Consider the following 24,565-nt stretch of genomic DNA (forward strand, 5'->3'; position numbering starts at 1 on the left):
TGACAGAGTTCCTCCAACCAAAGTAGTTCAAGACTATGTTACGCTTCTTAAGAAAATACGTACTTCCAAATGCTGCAAGAATAGCTCAAACATCTTGGCAGATTTTGTACTTTGAAAGCCAGTAAACTGGAGTGACCCCCCTCAAATTTCTTTAGGGCTACTCTCCAATTCCAGGTGAGCTGGAATTGGAAAGGCATTTTTTCATCATGTTCAGGTGTTTCAGCTGTTTTTTCATCATGTCAGATCAGCATAAGCTTTGCCAGTTCTTTTTAAAAAGCACTTCTGGCCACTAGTTTTAGGTCTTGTATTTTCTCTCACTTGATAAAGCAAAATTTATCATCTTCACATAGAACTCCCCTTTCTGTTCTAGGCAGCTAGTTACTCCTGTTCTGTACTGTACATTTTCAGAAGGAACCCATTTGTAAGTCCCTCCATAAATAACAAGGGAGAGAGCAAGTCTGGTGAAGAGGACTTACCAGGCTGCCATCTGGACATCAGATTTTAGAGGTATCAACAGTAAAGAAAGAGTCCTGCAACTTGCATAAGTTACTTGAATTAAGAAAACTCACCAGAATATCAAAAGCCCCCTTCTCTTTTGGAGAGTTAAGTTCCCAAGCTCTTGGTCTCTGGGGGTAAGGAGCTGGTTGGCTGGTTTTTCGTGCCAGGAGAGATGAAAACTGAGGCTTGTACATTTAAACACTTTCAGTTGCTCGTGAGTAAACTGTGAGCTAAAGCCATAATTGTGATGCAGGCCATATCACAAAATACTTTCAAAATTACATTCATTTCTCCAGGGTTTACTAAAGGCAGCACGACAAGCACATTGATCCAATGGTAATATTCAGGTCAAAGTGTGAAGTTTTCAAATACCAAAGCCCTTTCCACACTAAGTGTGTGGAATTGTAACATTTTCTACAAAGCCCATCTAACATAGTCAGAATTTGTATTTTTAAAGTGTAAAGAGCTTCCTCGTTCTCTGGAGGTCTGCTCGTTCATCCCGTGGTAAGACTGCAGAACAGTTCAGTGACACTAACCTGATCGGTGACACAGCAGATGCCAAACTGTAGTGAATTCTCCACAACAAACTTTTCAAAAGCACTGTCTCTTTGCTCCCACAAGAGACACTATAGCAGAAAACAGAAAGCTTGAAGGGCAAAACCAGAATGTACCCCCCCAAAGGTTATCTCCTTAAGAGATGCATGGTGGCAGTTCTGGACAAAATTATTTTTACACATAGTTAACAGTTCTGATCAGCGAGAGAAGCTCATAATCATACTAGTGATTACCTTAAATCTTAGCTGGCACTCTTTCCTACAAAGTATTTGGACATGTAGTGCCTGAGCTGTGGGAGTTTGCCTGGAAAAAGTTTGCTTTTCTTGTCTGCTTTTACTGGATGATATTGGAAAATACTCTCCCCATCACTGGATCAGGCCCTGCAACCATTTACCGTACACTAAAACAGACTAGTGAGCCTCATTTTCCATCCTTTTGCATTCATGTCATTAAAAATGGGTTTAAGTGTCCCAGATGTGTTGCAGAGAAACAGAGCCTCAAGGTTTCTGCAGTTGTCTGTCAGAACCAGCACTGCTCCCACCGCAGCTCCTCCCAGCAGCGCTGACTGCGGCAATTTTCCTGGTGGTACTTTGTTTCACTAGTTCTCAGCCCATTTCAAATCACACACACTGAAACTTCTTTCTCTTGCGTTTTGGCTCTCCCACTCTTCTGATATTTTTCTCTACAATATCTCAGTCTGGCTACATGTTCAGGGAGATGCCTTAAGTCAATGTGAAGGGGTGGAATTAATAAAACTAGCTTACTCAACAAGATGTTAAAAATCCAAAGGCTGCTTTCCTCATCATGTTTCAGTAGAAACCTGTTTCAAATTCTACTAGTAAATGGCTACAGTCATCAAGTGTATGCCCAAGCTCAACAGTAGGAATCATTACGAGCTATCTAATACGGATTTATGCTGCACTGACTGGAAGGCAACAAATCCCAGACACATGTAGGCCATGCTTGGAGGGGAGGGATGTGAATCCTTCCAGGCACATAAACCAGAGATTAATGCAAGTCCTAGTGTACACGCTAGAACAAATCTGTCCCAGTCTCCCCATTTTGCCATCAGTGACTAAATTGTCCAAAACTACAACAAATTACAGAGCAGAGAAGTTTAAGCTCTCTAAGAATTTCTGTGCTGGAAGCATTACTGCAAATCATACTGCAAAAATAAAATCAACAGCTAGAAGAAAAATGGCTTTTCTTCCCTTTTTTTTCCCTCTGAGAGCAGCTTGATTATGTAATATTATTACTAACTCCATTTATTCCTAATTTCTGGAATCCTCTTTTATTTTTAAACAGGCAAATGCTTCCCCCTTTTTTTTTTTTTTTTTTTCTGACCAGAGGAAAAACTTCATCAGTAAGGAAAGTGAGGGAGAAAAGAGCTCTGTGAGATGTGGAGCACCTGCTGTTCCCAGGGAGAGATGTGGTTCTGGGACTAGGTCCATGGATGGGCTCCAAAAACACTGGGATTTAGACTGCAGGATAATCATCTATACCCAGATGATAAGCAGTATTGCTTTTCCTTTTATTTCATAACATTATTCAAACCCAAATACTACATCATGCTTTTAAAACCCTGCAAAATATTTCTGCTTCCCTTGGAATTACATACATCATGTATTTTGGTAACTCCTGGCAAAAAGAGCAAGAAAAAAAATGGTTTAATGAGCAAAACAAATGCTTTTTGAAATGCATTTTTCTTCCATGTTGTGTTTGCAAGGGGAGACTGCAATTACTGCTTCACAAGTGCCACGATGCACAGGCTGTTTCTGGCACCTTTAACCTGTCTGCCACAGTTTGCTGAAAAGCTCAGATTCCACATTTGTCTAAAGCCTACTAATTATTCACTGCCGTGATAAAAAAAGGCAGGCCTCAAAGGACACGTATCTGATCTATATCAATAGGACCTGTTGCTGGAGTAACTGCTTCAGCCATAGGCAGCCATCAGTGCATCCCCAGCACGGATGTAACTTTGAAAAGCAGGACCACAGACTCTGCCAACCCTCCTGAAAGTCACCCTATAACTACGTAATAGTTACACTGGTGTAACTGAACTAGTACTAGGAGATTTTCCTGGCCCAGCTCCACTGGCCAAAGATCACAGTTTTTCACATCCCTGGCTGATACTTGCTGTGCCAACAGAAATCTGCAGCACGGGTCTGGCCACAGATCTACACACGGTGTGGTTCTCCAGAGGGATTCTATTCGTGTCAAACAGCACAGCTATATTTACAGCATGGAAGGAGATCTATGAACTACCGTGCTAACCTGACATCATCCCCCACTAGAAAGGGAATTTCAGATTCTGTAGAAGACACTCCACTCGAGACCATCACCCTCTTTGCTTTTACCAGTGCAGAATCAGCACGAGCCCACTCATTTCTTCTGATATGACACAAATTTACACCAGTGCAAGAGGAGAAGACAACTTGGCTCTAAATTTGATGCTGCCGCAGTGTTTGGTGCTAGTGATGCTGAATTCTCAGCAACTTTCCTTCTGAGGTGATTGGGCTGGGTGGATACAGCTAGAACATCTCCACCTGAAGATATATATTTTTTCTACTTAAACTATCCAAGCATCTAGGGATTTTGCCTCATGTTGATGAAGACAAATTACTTTGCAGTTGCCATATGATCTAGAAAAATGACTTAAAGATTATGAGGGAAATTTGCATCAACATTTCTTTCACTGTCATGATTTGTACCAGCTGGAAACCTGACCTCAAAAATCCATGCTGATGTACAGAGTGCAAATCAAAAAGCAAAACACAACGCCATCTCTCACAGTCTTCTGGCAGCACCGCATTTGTCATGCTAGCTTGGAAGACACAGCAGTGACAAAGTTCAGAGTATGTATTAGCTTCTTTCCATTCTGTGAGGTCCCTGCTACTTCTGCCGCATACACACAGTGCTGTGATGAAACTGGTCTCCCTCTTCTGTTGTCAGCACAGAGGAAACCACTAAGCCACATGCCCCTCACACTTCACAGACTCACTTAGCAGCTCCCAGTTTTTTTCAGGCGTCACTGCGTGGAGATGTGTTTAAATTGTTCTCCCTCTTCCTGGATGGCAGCCAGCACAACACACAATTTTGGGCAGGTTTGATGCAGCCAGAGTTCTAACAGTGTGAGAGCATTTCATGAGAAGCAACAAGAAGAATGAAATGACTTACTGCTAATGGCTTACTCCCTTTTGCTTTTTAGCAAATGACATCATAACAAGCCCAGGAGCGTGTAAGTCAGAAGCCAAGGCCCAAGAGAACCTGTGTGATTTACCTTCTCTCTGAAGTGCACCTGCATTTCATTTCACTACCCAGTATGGAAAGTGCAGCACTAGAGCGAAAAACACCATGTCCTGAAAAGAGCAAAGAAAGATCCTGAGGGTGTCACCGATAAAGAGCTGCACTTCTCTCACAGTCAGAGCAATTTGCTTCAGTATTTGTCTGTAATGTCATTGTCTCACCCCTGTCTGAGTCACAGCAGAGCTCTCCAGGGTTGTGTTGGAAAGAGCTGAGCATTCAGCTTTTCTCTGCCCTCCATAAGCTTTATCCGTTTTCATCCCTGTTCTGATTTATTTGGAGCACAACACAAAAAGACAGTGGGGTTTGTAAAATGGGTAAGATTAATAGAGAGCAAGTTTTCAATGTCCAGGAACACATGCAGACTGCACTACACGTGGGAATATTTGGGAAACAGATGACACAGCCAGAATATTCTCAAGAAATTATGTTAGACTCAAAAAGTTGACTTAATAGTTATATTTATATTTCTGATGCTGTGCCTCTAACCCACCACTACCAGCGATGTTCTAGCACAGATTTTATAGTTTTAGAAAAGTGACAAATTAGTTGATACCTGCTGACATTTAAACTTACATAGGGCTACAACTACAAGTAACTGTCTTGAGACTGGTCCCTGTGCTTCTACTCAGGCAGGAGTGTCACAAAAGCATGGAGGCTGGCAGAATATGTCCTCAGTGGGGAGTCTCTAACATTTCTTCTTCACTTATCTTTTACCAGCTGGACAGCAGACGAATAATAGCACTTGCCTCCAGGCCTTGCTACCTAAGTAAAATGGGGTTGGGGGAAAGCTTTGTGGTTAGTAGCAGGGCATGGGGACAGATGGACATTCGAAAATACTTTGGGGTAGAAGAGAATGAAAGCCCTGACACAGCTTTCCAGTAAGGCACAAAAATGACAAACTCTCAGAATGGAATTGAATTAAATAGTAGAAAATTATTTAATTCTTGTGAGAATGGGGATGAGACACATTGATACAAGAGATCCTTTGCAGCCCTGTATTTCAAAAGCGATGGTTTTGTGATGATTTTAGATGACGATTCTAGAACTTAATTGCATGTATAGTTAAAGCATAATAATGATGTCTATTCCTTTACATCAGCCGTGTTTGCCTAGCTACATCTTGCTCTAGCATGTGGTGGGCAGGAATAGACATTGGCTTCACTTCTAAATGACTTTTAAAGGATAGAGGAAGAATACATCCTTCCATGTAGGACTCCTGCCAGCAGTTCTGGAAGCTGGAGTTGTTGTCCTTATGCTTAGCAATACAGATATACAACACCACTTCACTTCACTCTAAGGAGCATATGGTCTGTCTAGCATGTACTTGAACCACTGCCATTTCGCTCTAGCCTGGCTGCTTAGTAACAACAATAGAATACGGGTTTCAACCCATCCTTTTTTCCAGTAGCATCTTTTCAAACCCATGCAACTCATCTCCCAGCTACAAGCACAGTTGCAAACTAGGAAGCTCAGGAAAAAAATGACTTGCCAGTACTCATCATTCCAGGCATAGGGGTAAAATGTTCCAAAAAAAAAACAAAAAAAAAACAGAACACCTTAGTACACTTTGTATAATTAATGTTTAGCCATAAAGTGAAATGGTTAACTTAAATCTATTGATCAACCTCAGAGATCAAGGATTGAGCCTATCACTGTGTCTCTGTGGAACAGTTGCTGCGTTGCGAGCAAGAGGGTAAAGTGAATGAGATGACACTCTCATGAGCCAGAAAGGGAAAAGCAAACAAAACTGGTGTAACTCTTTACACAAGAGAAGCATAATAAAATGACCACTCTGGATAAAACTGACAAAAAATATAAGCTTAACCACATGTGTTTATTACTGTATTTTTTTTACCAAAGTTTTATTACTTCAGAGGGCACTGTAAGAGAGCAAAATTTGGTCAAACAAATGCTCTGCTGATGGTTTCCAATCTCTTGTGGTGGTAAGTTTGCCAGAAAATTTAACATCATGGAAGAGTCCTGTTTCTTTTTTATGCAGGGCAATGACTTGAATCCATCAGAATTACTAATGACATGAGAAAAAATACACTGTAGAAAAAAACAGTTGGCAGTAATGAATTTAAATTCATCTTCGTAGTGAGAAAAAAGGAAATGTGTTGTGATAGGCTGACATCTTAATGAATGCACATACTGCTTGACTTCGAGTAGGGTGTTTGAGGATCTCCAAGGAACAGCATGATTCGACAAATGCTTGCTGGTGAATGCAAGAGTTGTAAAAGGAAAACTTAAGATTTTAAAAAGCAATTCCATAAATCAGCTGTTTTACAGCTTGTACTGTACTAGCATCTTCACAGTCACATTGGAGGAAGAAAAAAAACACACTTTTGGTGTTGCCGTTCTTAGATTATCATATGTTTTTACTGTGCGAAGCAGAGAGGAAACGGGATATCGCCCTCTTTCTGCAGGTTCTGTGCCAGACGGGAAACATGCTATAGACCGACTGACAAGTAATTTATGAACTGTTTTTTGACCACACTGATTGCAATTACAAAATGAAAAGAAGAGCCAGAGTAATAGGAAGGCTAGAGAAAACGCACTTCCACTGGGGCTTAGAGCACTTGACTTATCAAAAAGGAAATAAAGAATGATCTGATTACAGTGTGCAAACACACCTTCGTGGTGAAAAATAGCTGGTCCCAGAGGGCTGTCTAACCTAGCAGAAATGTGCTGCAAGAATCAATAGTAAGAAATTAAAGCTAAAAATAGCTATGTAAATTCAGAAATAAAATAGGCAACATTTTAACTATAACGCATCACTAAGACTGATTATGAACAGAAACAGCAGATTCCTTTTTTTTTTGGTTTAGATGCTATAACCTTTTCTTAAAACACAAGCCCTCCCTTGTCCAACCCAAGTGGGCACAGAGAAGTTCTGTGGAAGGGACTACAGAGAACAGGCAAGGTAGGAGATCTGACACAGGCCCCCTTCTGTGCTTTTTGGGGCCAACCACCCTTTGAAATCAGTCAATTCTCAATACCCTAGCACACCACCAACCCCCCTGCTCTACAGTTCTGCCAAGTTTCCTATGAAAATAAAACACAACTTTGTGCTCCACACAGACGTGGGTCTGTCCACTGCCTCTTACTAAGTAATTCCGGAGGCCAGTGGCCAATTTTAAATAACTTCAACAGAAAGGTAAGGGGGCTCTAAAATACTGAATTGCTAAATAATTTGTGAAAATAGACAAAAGCGAGAGGATCACATTTGCCCCACAGAGGAACTGGCCACAGCATTAGACACCAGAGAATCCATTTTTAGTGGCGAAAAATGTGGTGGGTAACACTGCTTTTTTACTCATTTGCATTCCACATTCACCATTAGGCTGCAGGGACTGTTCTTTTTTAAATGCCATGGCAATTAGCTGACAGATCCCCCCCCCCAAAGGAAGATTTTTAATATGATTTCTGGCTACTGATAGCATTTCATTCGACAGAAAATCTAACCTGGAAAAAGATCCCTTTGCAGATCCTTTTGCAATATCAGGTCTGCAGAGAGCCGAGGCCCTGGCTGTTCAAATGCTCCTGGCTGTGGCCACATCTAGGAAGCTGCCATCAAAGTGGGATTAATTACACTCAGAAAATAACTACTGCTTCCAGTGGCCCTAGAATGAATCCAAATGCTTAATTTTAGACGGAACACATGATTTCTTTGGTTACTAAAGTTTAGAAAGATGGATCACACACCTGGCTCCTGGAGAGCTGGAAACCTATACCAGATCAGTTGGGAAGATTCAATGGCAGGCAGAGCGCAGCCTTTTAGGAGGGTAGGGAGTAAAGTCATTGCCTACAGACATGGTGCATGAAACCCTGTTTTCAATCTCAATAACTTGACATTTAACTATAACTGTCATCTACAGGAAGGAAAGTACAATAGAAGAAACATCATGCAATGTCCATCCATAAGAGGCAGGTATTTACCTGAAAGAAAAATGCCCCAAATCTTCATCAGGACATGTCTGCCTCTTTTATTAGGAGACAGACTGTATTAAATGACCTGTTTCTGCCTGTTCCTCCAGCTGTGACTAAGGCAGGATTAATTGCATCCTGTGAAAGGTGTACTGCATGGCTCATTTGCTGTTAAGGAAACAAAAATTAAAGCTGCCACATGAAAATGGAGCTGTTGCATCTCCACGCAGTGGTTGGCATGTGAAGAAAAGGCATTCCAATCATCAAGACATCATTTCCGAAATTCAGACAACAAACGTCTCGAGACAGTCATACCAACTAACGCTGAGGAAGTGATGTTTTCTGAGCGTGTAAAATGTTTACGTTATTTGGTTGTTTTTTCCTTGTATTTGTGTACGAACAAAGAATAGCAACAATAAACTATAACACAGCGATTTACGATTGCCAGGCATTTTCCAATCCTGTCACACTGACCCTGGACACACCCACGCCTAAATTTTTGAGGAGAGTCAAAGAGACACTGTTTCAAGCAAGTGAATCAGTAGCAACCCTCTGAGCAATCTCATTCCAGCCAACTGCTAGCGCACGTAACCTCACACGTAGGGCCAATGGGGATATGCAGACAGGACAGCAAGCCCCAGCCTCTTACCAACACATATTGGCAGGAAGCAATAAAATTCTAGCCAAAGTATTCATCATGACACAAAAGAGGAGAGCTACAGATTCCTTTCCCCAGGGATAAGAATTACTAATAATTATAGCAATGCACTCTGTTCTGCTAGACTTGAATCGACAAGGCTCTGAGCCCCACCTATAAAGGGCAAAATTCCTCGGCTCCTGCTAACAGCTATTAGCCAGTGCAATTCAGAGCACAGCAAATTAACACCCGTTGGGTGCAGTCAGCACTTTTTGCGACAGATTATGGGCATACCTTTGAATATGTCTGGTTAGGAACACAAAGAGAGCTTCCCTGGGCTCTAGTGGCTTGTCTCTGCTCACTGGGTATTACTCACTGGGTGTGGAGCTATCAAGGAAACGACCCAAAAGAATGCTGAATATCAGTGTACAGCTGGGAACTTTCACCTACCCCTTCTCTGTTGGTTTGCCTGTTGATTCGTCTTCGTATGTTATCTCTTGTCACGTGTTTTCTGTATCTAAGGCTCTACTGACAGCTGCTTGTGAAAATAATCAATACACTGTACATGAGGGAAAATAATCCATGAACATGTTTGAGATACCTTCTACATAGACTGCTGCTGCATTTGTAGCCAATTTATTTCTGTTGGCCTTTTATATTTCCTGTTACATACAGATTACCCTTTAAAAGAATGTCAAGTTAAAAACATACCATTTGGATTTCCAATAAACTTGAAAAATTACACAAGACATTTCAAGCAACACAATTCAAGAATGTACATGGTATGTATCACTAAGCCCTAGTTAGGTATGATCAAGAAAAGAATAATGTGCCAACACAGTGCATTACCTTGCAGAGCAGAGGTAACACTTTAACTACCGGTCTTCTGAGAAATTTCAGGTTTAAGCAATTCCATCTGAGTCAGATTTCTCCTTCCTACATTTTTGGTTTTATTGGTTATCCTGAATTTGTTTTCAAGAAGGATCTTCTTGGGGAGGGAGGGAAGGAACTTAGCTTTCTTCTCTATTTTTACGATTGTCCTAAAAGAGACAGATATATCTGAAAAAGCAGATGCATGAGACAGAACTATTTTTCCAGATTGTCCCAAGAGGTTGTGGAACCTTAACTTGAAGTCCTTAACTTGAAGGCTCCCTCCTCAGTGTCAACATCTGGATGGGACTCTGAGATAACCCAGCTCTCCTATAGCTCAATACATACCCATGCTAGGACACAGGGTTAGTTAGTATTGGAAGGAATCCATGTCACTTAGGAGTTCTATAAATTTAAGCCTTATTTTAATCCTAAATTACTCTTGGTAGAAACACTCTAAATTCATGTTTCTCAGGATTGTCCAAAAACAGCAGGATATTGAGATTGCCCAAACCAGACAGCAATAAAATAACATTGGCACGGAATTGATAATATGGGCCACCCTAAACTGCCTCCTCTTTTTTCTACAATTTTGCAAGTTGAGGAAGGAGAAGGGGGGCTCACTCACTATTCAAATATATATATATGAAATTAAGAAGAAAAAAAATCTGCAAAATTCCTCTTAATACCAAAATCAGTTTAGAAGAAGATTGGTAATGACATGTACATAGAAATGATCCAAATTAAATTAAAAAAAAATCAATCTAGCCCAAAGCAATCTAATAGCCTTCAAACAGACCTGTATTCCTACATTTATGCACCACTTAGGTAACTGTCAGGCATCTTCACTGAAGCTGGTAGGATGTTCTCTTCAGAACAGGCCTTAAGGTGTGGTTTTAAATCAATTTAATTAAAATGGTAGAAAAAGTTGTGTTCATCCTCTGCGATGTGATTAGTGTTCCTGCCACGTATGAGCTTCTCCACAGCAGTTATGCATACAAGCCTAAACCTGTGGCTAACATCGGGCACAGTGTGATTAATCCCAGATTAATCTGGCAAGAAATGAGCATGCTTATTATCTGTTGTATAATTCATCCCCTACTAACAGTTAAATTTATTTTCAACAGATACAATGCATGATCTTATTATTATTGACCAAGGAAAATGGGTACCTAGTCTCGTAATTGCCTTAGCAAAGTGTTTTAGGCAACTTTCATAATATATGGTGACAGAAAATCCCAGATGGTTAGCTAGATACGGCATTTGTCTTGATTTGTATATAGGAACTCATTAGCACAGGTAGTACTAGCAGAAACAACCAACCACAAATTTGGGGAATGTGTTGTAAGTTCAGTACGTAAACAGAATCTGCCCCCAACAGATTACACAGAAATCAACAAGCCTGTAGAGACAGGTATTGCTATGTGCAGTTTCCAATTAAAATATGCATTATTTATAGCAGTAGGACCTTTGCCTCACTGTAACAAGACAAAGAGTCCTTTGTCAACTCTGCTACAACCCCTAACCTATGCTGAGACTGCACTCTGTGGAACAAGTGTTCTATGAAATGTCTGCACTGACAGCAAAGGGAAATAGAAGGAAACAGAATGCAGGGGACAATTCTCTCAAGAGAAAGCACATTTCATTTAACAGCTTCATAACAGTTACACAGAAAACTTTCTTCAGTTTCCCCTTGTACTCACGTAACCTGATGCTCAAAAAACCACATGCATCACTTAGCTTTACTGGTTTACACAGGAAGGAAGAAAACATACTAACTTAGGTATTCCTAGAAGAATTGTGCTTGGACCCAGAAGTGGACTCATAGGATCATGATACATGATAATTGAACTAGAAACGGTTTTCTAAGCTAATGAAATTATTAATATTTTAAATTAATAAGTGATAGGTTTACATTATAGACACTTCAGAATTCCATTAATGGCTATTCCTGAATTACTAGGGTATGTGGGCGTTTGATAAAAGGTTAGGATTCCAAGATACCTTACACAAACAAACAAGAAACACATCAAGATTACTACTTTTTGTATCTTTTTTTTTCCCTTTTCTAGAGAACAAGGAAGTATTTCTGATAGACTGTGTCATATACTGATTAAAAGATCACTTACAAGGACACACCAAAATATTTCACTTCAGTGCAGACTAAGTGTACTGCCTGAGGCTAGTCTAAAGAACAGATTAGAATTTGGTTCTATAAATCACACCTTGTACATATAAAAACTGCTGTCAGCAGTCACTCTCTTCAGTACACTAACTAATGATGAATATTTCTGCCCACTTACAATAGGCTAATAAATATATATTAAAAAAAAAAGAAATGAAGCGCTTATTTTACATTCATGATCCGAGCTCAATTAATTTCCCAAGCCTATTACACAACTACACAAACAACAGAGGGCAAAAAAAAAAAAAAAATCAGCACATTAGAAATTCTAGTGGGCATGCAACTGCACCATGCTCAGCCTGCAGCTCTGCTACTCCAAGCTGTACCCTTGCCTGTTTTCAAATACTAGGGTCAAACTTAGTACCTACATGAAAGATGCAAAAAACAGACAGCATGCTGCCAGAAGTAATGTCTAGTAATTTGGTAAGTGGTATAGTCCACCCTTCACAATATTACTGAATAAATTCCCTAGAAAAGTAGGCACTAGATTGCTTACACCACAATTGTCAAGGTGACATTAAAATGAAAGCTCAGTCCACTTAACTATTAGAAGTTCCCTTGTGCTTTTTGCAAGATTGCAACTGTTGATCTGAATTTTGGCTGAATTCCAGTTTGGTTAATTAAATTCCACAAATCTACATCCACACATCTACTGCTAAATGCTATTAAATAATGAACATGCTAAGTCAATGTCCTCTGGGTCTAACATCAGCAAGGATCGAAATAGTTCCCCAGTGCAAAGTTAGGGAAAAGCTGCTGGAATACTTCTGAATAAAGTACTGCTGGTTTTGTAAATGAGTACTTACCATTCAAGCAAATTCAAGTTAAAGGACTATCAGAATAGTACAGCATTTTGAGTGGTTTGTACAATGTAAATTGTACTAAAGAGAAGTAAAAACTTTAGTAATTATTCATGTGTTTAGTTGCAATGTCCGACAATTATAACTCCAGACAAGGAGGAACTAAGTGTCTGTGTTTGGTATGTGTTTCCAAAATTTTCTGTTCCGACTTCATGACAGGAAGATGTGCATCAGTTTCGAACAATATAAACATTTTTCTTCAGAAAAAAAATACATCTCTTTTTACATGTTTCCTGCCATTTATCAATAGCTATTCTTCACATAACTCCTTTTACTAACATTTCGCTGTAAATCAAGGAAACTAAAACTTACCTGAAGAGAAATTTCTATCCTGTCAAGCTAGCGTATTCGTTATGTTTAAGAGAACAGAGTAGGCACACTTCAGTCACTGTTTGCTTCTGTCTAGTAGGAATTGTGATGTTATTTTTTTTTTTTTTTAGAAAGAGTTACTTTTCCTGAGTAGCATTCATAACTAATAAGAAACTCTACAAAACCACCATAGTCAAAGAATGTGGAGTCTTAGAGTAAAACCAGCCCTCTAACAGCCTAAAGTTAGAAAATATTTTTCTTCTAATTTGATCTTCTTTAAAGTGAGCAATTTCCATGTGGTTGAATTAGGCACAGATGTATTTAGCCACTGAATTTTCAAGTCAGGTTTATTTGATGTCGTATTTCAATAGTTTATATTTTTACTTTAACTTGGACTAGTTCATAAGAGACATATTTTGTTAAAAAAAAAATCCAGGAAACAATTTAGTGACTTACGAGTATTACTGTGTCAACAGATTTTCTTGAATTCTTTGATGTTTTATATAGAGACCAATATTAAAAATGAGAGATGTAGCACAGAAACAACCTGTAGGGTTCAATGTCAGTTCAGGCACATTTCAACAGATTCTGCCTTCAAATGTCAAACTCTTCATTTGTAATTAAGCAGAATATATCAGGAAGATGTAACCAGAATGAAAAACCAAGATATTCACCTTTACAGAACACAAATCTCCATGCTACTTTCAGCAATTTAGAGTTACAACCTGTACCATAACATGCACACATGTTCTGGGGATGACCATCTTAAGCATCTTATTTGAATATGTTAACCCATGCTTCTAATTGCCACAAGAGGACTGTTTCTTCTCTTCTTCCAAATCACCCCTGGCTTTCAGCACAAAAGTCTGACAATGCCAACAGCTTCTTTATTTGCTGGGATGCTGTGGTGGAAGCTTAAGCACGAAGAACCTAATATTCCATAAGAAGTGATTTGAGAGCAAAGGTGGGCTGGGAACTGGTTAATGAGGTTCCTGCACCCAGCTGGTGTTAATATGTTTTCAGAGAAGTTGGTTGTCAGGGGAAGAATAGCAGCAAAAACTAGAGCCAAATGCCTCACCAGTGCGATGTCGGTGTACATGAGAAGGTCCAACCTTATCTTCTGAATCCTGTAAAAGATTGAAAATATATCAGTCATCAGTACCAACTGTGAGCATTGCACAAACACAGTGTGCAGAACTTTTTTGTCCAAAAGTTACTCTCTAGTTCCAAAATAGCTGAACAGTAGGTTAGGGGTGAGTCATCCCTAAAAAGATTGCATGGTTCTGTCCAGTGACTGAGCTAGACAAGAACACAGCTCTCCTGACTTCTAGGCCAAAGATTTCAGCTCCAGCATGCTCTTTTCCCAAGTGAGGGTTTCTAGACCTAAAATCTGTCATTTGAAATGAGAAGGACAATCTCTTTCACCAGATCTTTTGCCTACCACTGCAAAAAGTCAGTGTAGAGTGCACCATATTTTCAGCAAGGTTTCTATTTTAGTTTCAGTTGTGTACCTGTGGACACCTCTATTCTTTGAAATTAAAACCTCTGTACAGATATTAAAAATACAACCTCCTAAAGCACAAGTCTGCCAATTTATGTTTTTGTCTTAATAGAGCATGTATGCATTTATATAGCGAAGATACAATTGCTCCGGTTTGCAGCCACACAGAGCATAGTAGCATGCATTTTCACATGCATGTGCATCTATCTGCATGTAATTCCAGCTCAACATAATGAACACAGCTCATCAGTCTGAATATCGTTTTGACCTTGCACTTGCCATCCCGTTCTATCAATTTGGTGTTACAAAAAGGGGGCAAATCTCAAAAGAATTTAACCATGACACAATTTGTGTCAAGTATTCATTCTACATTAAATTGTGAGGTCTGCTACATACTTACTATGGGTCTAAATCCTACCCTAAACCAGTGGGATTATCTCCTGGTCCTAATCAAAACCTTTGTTCTTTTAGACTGGTGTAACGCCAAATCTAGGATCTAAACCTTGGTATTCACACTTCCTCTGTACTAGGCCAACCTAGAATGTAACTGTACAGACTGTAAGAGAATCCGGACTGAGACACATGGGTTACTCTCAGCATTTGTTACCGAACACCAACCAATCAGATTTCGAAGCTTATAAATCTGTAATGTAAGCTTCTTTGAATGTAAGTCCCTCGCCCCCAGCATATGTTAAGGATCTGTTTAGTTTGGCAACAAACAGCTACAAACAGTGCTATGAGCTAGGAATCAAAACCAATCACCTACAGTAGGATTCATCCCACATAAGGTTATCTAACAGGCATATTATCTTCCAGGTTTCCTCTGTACAATTAACTACAGGCAGGCAGTAAGTAACGCTACTGGCGGTGAATCAGCCCACACATTTAAGCGTCTGTTATGAAATCAGGATGTCTTGTGTGAATACCCATCATTTTCCATTGATTATAGAAAGGGAACTACAGAGATGTCAGATTAAACAAGCAACAAACTAGACTAAAATTACTTCTTAGACTTGGTAAATGCACCCTACCAGCTTAAAAAAAGTCATGGTTCGTGCTGCAAACATTTACCAGTTTTCTATATACAGGGCTCTAGTACTTAAGCAGTGGTGTTATTTATGTGGATGGAACAAGCAAAAGACTGTGGACTTAACTATCCTTTTCCCCTCACACTTAACAAGAAGTATAATTGGTTGATCTGGCACGTGAGAAAATGTTTTACAGCACAGACATAGAAAAGCTTTGGTTTTCAAGTTACAGTTTATGGAAAAGATTAAATATTTTCCCAGACATTCTTATTAAATCAGCACAGAACTCTTTAAATCCCTATCTGTATTATCATCAGGAACATATAATTTTCAGGAAATCCTGCTGCAGCCTTTGACAGCAAAGCTACCAAAAATATGAACCTGTCGGATTCTGTGCCATCAGAGGCAGTCATCTGACTTCAGTCACTGAGTAATGCAGATATCTCATGCTAATTTACATTTCTTCTTCCGGATCACTTTGAGCTTTTAATATGACAGAAGCCTTAAAGTAAAAGCACTCAACCTGTTGTAAACAGCCCAGATTCATACACATAAGATTCCATGAACATTTTCAGTCTAGAGTTCTTTATACAAACACACACAGATACAAATACATATCAATACATTTTAAAATTAAATTTCACTGTAATCCTGAATTTTGATGAAGAGTTGCCACTGGAGATTTCACTATACTGGCATCCATATGATTACTGAAAAATAATGTCTCTGCTACACACAGCACACAAATACTATTAGTTCATGAGAGTGTGAATAATGAAATTCTTTTCTAATTGAGTATCAGTAAACAATGCGTTTTTATTCTCAAACTAAATCAAAATACTACAGAAAAATGTAATCTCTCAACTTTTTCAGATTTCATTAATGCAATTATGCCATCCTTAGCTTTGCTTACACTCAGATTTGCTTGCTCACGAGTTCTGATTCTACCCTTTACACCTCACTTTTGAATACAGCCCTCTGAATCAGTCAATGGGTTTTACGTGGGTGTAAATCCTATGCTTGGGAACTGGAAAAGAATTGTTGGCTTCAGGTGTTCAGTGTTTGTTTTCTATTTCTTTTGTATTCCTACATTTTGTTGTATTCCTCCTACAATTCCTGAAATAAAGGGTATTACAGTGTACTGTCCTTAAAATCTTACTCAAGATTAAATGTCCTTAAAAATGATGGACACCTTAAAAAAAGATGTCCTTAAAATTCTTATTCTAGCTCTATTCAATATCTAAAGTTTACCCGATAGGAAGGGAAACTGGATTTCTCATGCCTACCAGAAAAAATGAATCAATAAATAGGTTACTAGTGTTCTACTCTATAGTCTGCGGAGTTCTCCACTGCCATTCCTCTTAAATATCCCAACAACTGTTTTCTCCTGTTCATATAATAGGACATATTTGTCATCTCCTAGAAAGTAAACATCTGCAAGCAAGTAACTGGGACAGTAAGAGACCATTTGATTATTCAAATTCCCTTCGTTCCTTAATACAAATATTGCGTAATGTTTACAAGTCTGCATTTCTACCCAGCTGCCTCAAAAGTTAGGAAAAGGCCTTTTTTCCTGTTATTCCATTACCCAGTTGCTGAAAAACTCTCAGCGAAGAAGGACTTTACCTTCAGCTCAAGGTATCCTATCACTTCTGATAGATGCATTTCCCCATTTTACTTCTGGCATTAGAAGACTGTCCAAAAGTAGCAGTAGTTTTATAATCAGAATTATTATGACAGATAAAGAAACAGAGTAAACTAAGTTTTCCTCCACATAAGTAACAAACAAAAACCTATCAAGCCCTCTCCAACCGTGTGCTTCAAGAAGCAACTTGTGCAGCTTGTGGACATTAGCTTATCGTAGTTTAAACATTTGGAGTTAAAAAAACAGAGCAAACAGTACATCCTTTAGCGTACAGAGTTTAAACACACAAAAATTTAACATTTAAACAGTCTCTAAGGCTGCTAAGTACACACTTTCAACGTGTACTTCAGCTACGCTAAGACTAGCTAATGCTCCCACTCATCACATGATGCACTCTGCCAACACTACAAAATGAAATGTGTTAGCACTGTCAGAAATGTGATCATTTCCTCAATTGGCGGGGGTGGGAGCGTGGAATCAAAACACTAAAAGCAAAGCTGCAGACAAAGGCAAAGCTGCAGACATAATCGGTGTGAAGAAGCAGAATTGTACACACCTAGCACAGTAAATTAAGACACTGGTCACTGAATGAATACACACAGATACTGTTACCTTCTTCTATCAGGTACTTTTGTATTTGTCACATTACCATTTCACACATCTTCCAGAACAGTCTATGTAGTAGTTACGTATAGAAAGAGCTATAAAGAAGGGACAGAAACAAATTCCTTTAAACAAAAAAGCCCTCATAGAGCCAAGCTCCCTACAGGAATATATGTAAATGCTTGACTTGCTTTTATTAATGGGTAGGAGTGCATACCTTAAAGTCTTTCCTAAGAAAATAAACACCACCAACCAAAAATAATTTAAAAAAAACAGTGTATTTTCAGAATTTGTCTGACAGAGTGGTTATTTACACTTACCAACTTTACAAACAGAGTCGACGTTCGCAAGGCATCTCACTAGTGTGTGTTCGTAAATGCTGCCACATGGCCACTTCCATTGATGGAGTTGTAAGGGCAGGCTTCATATTTGAAAGGCTTCTGGCCTACAGAAAGCAAACATGAAGACTGTAGTACCTTCTGTGGGAACTCAGAATGGGGGGAGGAAGATGAAATTAAAAAATAAATTCAGTGGATTAGCATTTACAGCACATCCTCAAATCCACAGCTCATCTTTCACGTGAACTCATTGCTAATGAACCACGATCTTACATAAAAGTCTAGGCAGTTAAAGGTTACGGCCAGTTTTATCAGTAGGAGACCTACCGCATTTAAATTTGGCTTCCACCATAAGTGTAATTAAGAAAAACTGGCCAGACCCATTTCCAAATTTAGTTTTGATTTTTTTTTTCTGAATCAAAGTTCAGCGTGCTGACTTTCAGCCTACTCTGTCATGAAAATCCTCCACAAAACAAACAAACCAAAGAAGCACAAAACACAAAGCCATCCCTCAGAATGGCAGCGGAACAGGAAGTTTTCAAGAGGCAAAAGGAAATGACATTAAGGAAAAGTCATTTTGAACTTAATGAAGAAAACACACAAAGAATTTTCTCGAAAGACAGCAAAGACAACATTTAGGTCACAGATACAAAGATAAACGGTGAATTTCAATAACAAAAGCATTGCGAGGTACATTCTTAAAGCACTACCCTCCTCTTTGATGTGCATGTGCACTAACAATTTCTAATTCATAATATTTATGTTCGTATTTTTCTGAGGTAACGGAATTCCAAAATACTATTCTCACAGTCGAAAACCTGAAATGCACCTAAACCAGAAAGAAACCACAGACTTAAAAAATAAAATAGAATTGCAGAATTACAAAATGCTTGATGTTGGCAAGATCATCTGGCCCAACCCCAAACGGGCAAATTTATTTTCATCTTCAAAATCAAACACAAAGCAAATAAACAATTTCAAGTTAAAAATACAGACAAGAGAACAGATTTTAAGAACTGAAGTCTCAACAATAACCCTGGTACAATAATACTTCTCAAGACAGCATTTTAACCCAACATTATTACAAGTAACTCCAGTTACTTGTACAGTTTGCCCAGGGTACAGCACTTCAGTTTTATTAGTGATACCTATTAAGAATTAGTGCAGAGGATATAACATTGTGTACTCATTACATGGTCAGCATAATATGGAGATTTATTTTTATTTTTTAATGTTTACTCCCAATTGTCAATGGAGAAGTAAACAGGAAAAGGCTGAGGACATTTTCAGGAGCAATTGTCGATAGCCTGATGTCTAGATAACAGACTACTTTTCCCGCAGGTAACATGCAGCTTCCCAAAACTCATTGCATGCATTTGCAGAATATTACATAGCAAGTCAGTGGCAGAACAAGTGATAGAAAACTGTTCTGGATTTGCAATCCTTCTTCTAGACAGTGATTTATTTTATTCATTTTTGGCAGAAGTTTAATTTATTGAGGATGGTTTTGGTCACGTGTCTACTTATGCTCCTGAAGATATTTAACAGTGCCTGGCCACAGTGTCTAGTCAACTTCCCAGATCTCATCAGTTATCTCATCTTTAGATATCACCGTCTTTTTCCTCTACCTTTTGAAGGCAGTTGCCTTCCACGTAGGCTAAGAATACTGAACAGAGCAAACGTCTGCCTTTCGAGACGCGGCATACTTGCTACCACATAGACTGAGAGCCATCTGTCCCAGTAGCGTGCGACGTCTGGCAGCCTCCTTCACACCTCCGCTGCCTGCCAGCCAGCTGCCTGCCCTCGCCTCCTGCCGTGCGGTGTGCCAGGCCGTGGTCCCAGCGCTGCAAGATGGAGCACCACCCACGTCAACCAAGTGTCGACGCGCAGTACTCCTGCCAAACCACTGCAAGAGCATTTCATTCCTTAAACCTGCTGAAAAGTTCATTTTCCCAACGTGGGCAAAAGTGGATGTATCCTATTCGTTACGCTATAGGATGAGTTCTCCACAGGCTGATTTATTTCAGTATTCTCACAAGCAGATAATTGTCTCTCCACTGTCCTGCCCACCCACTCACGACAAATATAGCAGACTTCAGAAGGCCATTAATGCAACCTAGCACATTTCTGCGCTCTTTGTTCCATTAAACTTATTTACAGCTCTTGTAAAATGCTCAGTTCAAAAACAGAGAAAGACTTCACTTTTTAAATACCTGCAAGATGGAACAGATCCAAAAGCTCCACGCAGACAGTACATACAAAGTATGTTTTGTGCAAATTCAGGATTTCTAAATACAAATGCCTTCATTTTGGCATGATGACAGACTTGATATAACCTTGGTAATATGAAGTGTATGTAAACAAACTACTTGACTAAGATAGGAAAAAAGCAAACAAAGCATCAGTCAGACAGAGGCTGGGCCTTCCAAAAGGCTCAATGCTGAACTTTAAAACAGAACAGTAGGAAACACTCTAGAAAATTAAAGGGAATATAGCCAAGGCAGGCAAACATCAATCTGTAACATTAAAAAGAATCTTGAAATACACAAAAATGTGCAAGTTGACTTAAAAAGTTTTGCAAAGGCATTCCCATTCTTTTCTGCTCACGGTGTACCAGTAGAGAGTAAGAAATTGCAATCTGTTTGAAGTCCACATTCCTCCAAACTAGCAAAGACACTTTTCTCAGTTAACGCGCCAGGGGTACAACCTGTTCTTGTCTTTGTAATATCTATACCCTGTCACAAGTGTCTTCTGAACATAGATCCTAAACCAGGATTTCCTAAAGTACACCCAAATTCAGGGAAGCAACACAAACATATCCTTAAGGGATGTGCCACAGAACTAATTTAGTTAAAAATTTGCTTGTTTTCTTAAATCAGGATCTGATTTTGTCTGTTTCATATTCAACATAAGAGGAAGAACTACCAGGCGATAAAAAAATAAGCAATACCCCTTTTCTTGAGAGATCCTTTCCACATCATAGAAGAAGCACTCAAGCGCTCAGTATTTGACTGGACAGTTGTTGTTGTTTGTTCCGTAAGTAGTTTAAGTGGTAACATAGAAAAGACACACATGTAATCTGCCTGTGCAAATGTATCAGAGAGGCCTTGAGACTTGCTTAGTACTCGTAGTGCTGGTAGTGAAAGGCTTTGATGCCAGCATGTATTGCCATGTGTCTCTGCAAAGCTAACTTTAAGAACACTTCCTGTCAGAAAGGAAATGAACCTTGTCAGAGTTGGAAAATCGTCATCTATTTTTCCTGTATAAGTGGTCTGAAGGGATGACATTTCTCAGCCACTATGTTAATTCAGGTTTTTGATGTTTTTTTATCACGAGTATTTGAGCTTATTACTTATATGGGAAATACTGATATCATTACAGGAGGGATGAGAGCATAAAGATTCCTATCAGACCTGTCTACAGTCAAGTAATTCAGTTATTATTTTCTTATCTTTCAACTAGTTATTTATATTCCCAGAATGACATAGCTTCCTGTGTTGAAGTAATGCACTAGCAGCCAATACTGTACAACGCAGTATGATCACATTGGATTGTTGTATTTTCCTGTTTGAATTGTCTGCCTACATTTTTTAGATTTTTTTTCTCTGTGTGAAAAATACAGATTCTGCCTTCTCTATGGCATGACCTGTTACACTTTCAGGCCTGCAAGTAGATTTTATCTAAGTGGAAAAATGATGTGTGTCAGAATTACGTGTGCTTGCAAACAAAGAGAGGATTCCTAGGAAACAAAATTGTAAAACATTTACAGATCGTACATCTACTGTTCCAAATTCCTCGATTTGCCAGATTCTTCCCCACATCATGCTTATAATACCTCAAAACCATTTAACTCTATGCCTCAAGCATTTAAAGTTCCTCAAAGCTCAGCAGAAATAGTGGAAGCACTGGTTGTTCACAAATTCACAAACAAGTCAGTAATGCGCATCTATAACGCAACAATTTCAAAGGGAGAAATATAAGCAGAGAACAACTTCAAAATCCTTGTCCTGTGGAAGTTACCTATAGCAGGTTTGAAAGGTGCTTACACCTCTATCCAGATTATTGAGCAACACAGCAAAATGAAAGAATTCCCTTTCAAATCATGCCTGTAAATAATTAACTACCAAGTAAATACTAATTCTAACTACACGCACTACATTCACGTTAGATGTAATAAACAGGGTTACTCATTCTTTAAATACTCTATAATGAAAACACAATTATTTTCATGACACGTTTGTGAAAACAATTGAAGTCCTGCCATCTTACAAACAAAGTATTTTAGAAAACAAGGAAATTAGTTTATATTATGCTCAAGACTTCTACTGGTAAAAGTATTTCTGCTAATTCAAAAGAAAGACTGAATCATACGGCTGCTACTTTATGTAACAGGATTCAAAACAAGAAAGATGCAAAAGGGGACTTGGCTTAATCCCCAATTATTTGTGTAGCTTAATACTTTCTTGCACCAGAGAAATAAAGCTTTGCACCAGAGAAATAAAGCTTAGATTGCTTAAAGAATAAAAGCCCTTAATTTGCATAAGGGAACTAAAGTACTTAGGGGAATTGTTGAAGTGTTTGATACATAGAAGGTGTGAAAGCTAAAACAATAATCTCAGTAAAACCAAGGGCCTATAAGGAAAAGTCTGGGGTTTAAACAGTGGGCTTCAAGATGAAAGCCAACTCTGAAAGGCGAGCAGTACAATTCTGAATAACCCTTTGCATTAATTTTTCCCCTTTCCCTAAACATTTGTGTTGTCTCATGGGGAAAGGCTAGCACAAAAAGGCTTTCACATCGTGAAAGATCTAGATTCTCAGCTCCTACAGGATGGAACTTTTTTAGCACTATGAAACAGAGACCAAAAATGCAGAGGCTGATTTCTGTAATATCTTTGTGAATCTAAGACAAGCACGGTATTTCAAATGTATATAATGTGCTGATTAACAGACTGGGAAAACATTCTTTGTTACCATTTCTATTCATTGAAATCAGAATTAAAAGTGTACTTTTATGCATTCAAAGGATGTCTTTCACAGTGACATAGCAGAACAACCTTTCCCTGTTACTGGATTAAATGCTTTGTAGAAGAGTAGAGCTATTTGAATTTTCTAGCTATTTCAATCACTCCTTAACAAGTTTAAGCAGAGATGCATTAACAAAAGTAACAGCTTTAAATACAGACTTTGGAATTCTGATGTTGTGGACAGTGCCCATCACATGCAGTGCTTGTGGTGCAAACTACCCACAGATACCGTTGTGTCCTTTTTTCTTTAATGAGAAAAGGACTGTGTTACTAGGAGATCTTTGTAGGCTAAGGAACAAAAGACCAAACGAGCTTGGAATTGTAGTATGGATTTTTCAACCTTTCATCCTTGAAATCTAAATAAGCCTTATTTGAAACACTGGGCAAGTCAGGCACATTAAGAGCAAAGGGTTTTTCTGTTTTTGAAAGAGAATGGATTATCATTTATCATGAGTATTCTTCATCAGAGTTTTAGGTTCCACAAAGCCCCCCTCTTATAACACTTACAAAATAAACAAAACAGTCAGGTAAGACTGTCAAGAATCAGTTTTATTCTTCCCATTTAGGCTTTGAACACTGATTATAGGTAGCTGATCATCACAGAAGACACTATAATTTTCCTTTTATAAGAACTAGGAGATAGAACTCAGCAACTGAAGAGGTTAGACTGCCCTCTCTCTGCCATTTTTTGCTAACTACTTCTGTAACAAAGGTAGAATTATGGCCACACACTTTCAAGAAATTCAAGATATTAGGTGTGCCAACATTTTCCCATATAGTCAGAAAACACCATACTCCAAACTGGTAATATGGTATGTCTCTGTAAAGTTTTAGGTTATAAAAACTGTGCTTCATTGCTGAAAGAAGGCAATAAAATTGGTTCTACTGTTTAGTAGCTCAACTATTCCCTGTGAATCTAAGCCTTTAACTTGCATAGTGTTGGAAGAAAGCAAGAGCCATCCTTGTACTGAACTAATATGTGAATTAAAATTAACTCTGCATTTAATGTACTCTCAGCCTTATTTTCTGATGGGAGAAAATTGGCCAAGGGAGCATTATTTTTCATTGTAACGTTACCTTAATTTAACTTGAAATGTAGAAAATACCAGATATTTGAAAAATGTAAGCAAGACTTATAATGTCATGGAGTACGTCATGGAGTTCAGTTGTTCTGCTATCTTGTCCTTTAAAATACATATACACCTAATGTCATAGTCAAAAATCTTAAGTTTTCACATGGAGCTACCATTTTTTTTTAATAAGATCGTATAAATCCAAA

General features: G+C 38.7%; 1 long non-coding RNA gene across 6 annotated transcripts in view; it reads right to left on the reverse strand.

Annotated features, from left to right (window-relative positions):
• Nucleotides 1-24,565, reverse strand: part of LOC118161880 — an 88,634-nt gene that overhangs the window by 54,095 nt on the left and 9,974 nt on the right. For 3 of the 6 annotated variants that reach the window (XR_004748210.1, XR_004748208.1, XR_004748205.1), the window contains exons 4-5: nt 18,245-18,369; nt 13,477-14,274 (exon numbers count right to left, since the gene is read on the reverse strand). This is a non-coding gene — a long non-coding RNA (uncharacterized LOC118161880). Of the gene's footprint in view, nt 1-13,476; nt 14,275-17,877; nt 18,023-18,244; nt 18,370-24,565 lie in introns of those variants that run through there. The other 3 variants (XR_004748206.1, XR_004748209.1, XR_004748207.1) reach the window with 2 other exon arrangements.

Source organism: Oxyura jamaicensis, chromosome 2, assembly GCF_011077185.1.
Source record: "Oxyura jamaicensis isolate SHBP4307 breed ruddy duck chromosome 2, BPBGC_Ojam_1.0, whole genome shotgun sequence".
Classification (NCBI taxonomy): domain Eukaryota; kingdom Metazoa; phylum Chordata; class Aves; order Anseriformes; family Anatidae; genus Oxyura; species Oxyura jamaicensis.